The following is a 2,047-nucleotide window of genomic DNA, read 5'->3' on the forward strand; positions in this document are numbered from 1 at the left end:
TCTTTTTATTTTTTCTTTCATCCAAGCAAAAAAAAAAAAAAATTCTTCTCATTTTCTTTTCATATATTTTCTTTTAATCCAAACAATACAAAAAAATTCACTTTTTTTCTATTTTCTTTCTTTCTATTTTTTTCTCCCATTTTTTTTCTTCTTATATTTCATCTTATATCCAAACAATGTATTAGTGTAAAATGATATTTTTATTTACAAATATTCTGAACACTAAAAAATTTATAAAAACAAAAATCAAAATTATATTTATAAAAAATAAATTTCGTATAATTAAATAATTTAAATAAAAAATTATTCAATAATCTCAAATTATTTTTTTCCTAACCTTAATTAACCTCGCTTCCTTATCCCTTCTAGTCTCCACTACAAATCCTTATTCCCTCATAGTTCACCTTAGTGGTGTTCATAGATTGGATTTGATCCGCATATTCGCGGTGTTTTCGGATCGGATCGGATCCGCACATTAATAGGATCGGATTGTGAATTTCATGTAAGTATTCGCATATCCAATCCTGTGTAGGTATCCGCGTATCCATAAAAATAAAAAAATAATAAATAAATATTATTTTTATGTTTTATTTTAACTAATAATTATTATATATATTGTATTATTTTATTTTATTATTTAAGAAAAGTATTTTTAATAATATTTTTAAGTATAAATATGTTTAAAAGAGTGAAAAAAAAGAATTTTGTTGATATCTTTTAATAAAAATAGTATTTTTAAAATATTTTAATATTTTACGGATATATCCGAAATCCAATTCGATCTGCAAATGTGCAGATCGGATCAGATCCAAACTTAAAAAATGTGGATATTGGATCCAATGATTTTAGTGCGGATCGGATTGAGATTTTAACCATATCTGATCTGATCCGATTCGCGCTCACTCCTAGTTCACCTTATCCTTTCCGCTACAAATTCTGTTTATTATTGCTCTCCCTTCAGTGGGATCTCTCCCATTGATGGTCATCTTGCCATTGTCTCCTCTCCATTGCAGTCAACATTGCCTTTTAAGCACCGCATCGTCTCTCTTCCCCATTTCGTTTATTTCCAGCGTTTTTATGGTCAACGTCTCCTTCTCTGGAAGTGTTTTGCTCCCTCTTGCAAGTTGGTTTTACTATCTATTTTTCTCTTAGTTTATTTTTCAATCATAAAATTGTAGTAATGAAATCCGATCATGAGAGAGCAAGAAAGAGAGCGAGAGAGTGGTGTGGGATTTATAACCCACAAACTAACCAGCAAGTGCACCGAGTCGTACCAACTAATACCTCAGGTGAATGAGGGTCGATCCCATGATGATTGATGGATCAAACAACAATGGTTGGTTAAACCACTTAGTTAGGAAAACAGAAAAGAGTGTTGGATGTTCAAAGAGTATTAAACAGGAAAAGAGTGTTGGATGTTCAAAGAACATTAAACAGTAAATTAAGAGTTTGAAGACAGCAGGTGAATAAGTTGGGAATAAAATATGGGAGAAAATAGTTAAGGCTTCAGAGTTATCTATTTTCTGGATTGACTTTTCTTACTAACTATTTTAATCATGCAAGATTTAATTCATGGCAAACTATATGTGACTAGACCCTAATTCCTTAGACCTTCCTAGTTTCCTCTAAAATTCATTAACTTGCAATTCCTTGGTCAATTAATTCCAATCAAAGGGTGATGATCAAATTCCAGTTTATATGCCACAAGAATCCTAATTATCCAGATATAAGGGGATTATATGTCACGTATCCCGTTAAATACAAACAATTAGAAATTCAGGAGAATATGTTTTCAAGTTGTTGTTCAAGTAAAGATTTTCCAAGTTATACAAGAACTCAATTAGAACATGGGTCATACTTCTGTTCCACCCAAATTCATAGAATAAAGAACGAAAACAATTTTTGAAATATAAGTCAAAACATGAATTAAAATAGAAAAGTAATAATGTCAATCCATACAATAGACAGAGCTCCTAACCTTAACAATAGAGGTTTAGTTACTCATGACTCAGAGAAGAAAACTAGGATTCAGGTAAACTCTCAAGTA

Source organism: Arachis duranensis, chromosome 3, assembly GCF_000817695.3.
Source record: "Arachis duranensis cultivar V14167 chromosome 3, aradu.V14167.gnm2.J7QH, whole genome shotgun sequence".
NCBI lineage: Eukaryota > Viridiplantae > Streptophyta > Magnoliopsida > Fabales > Fabaceae > Arachis > Arachis duranensis.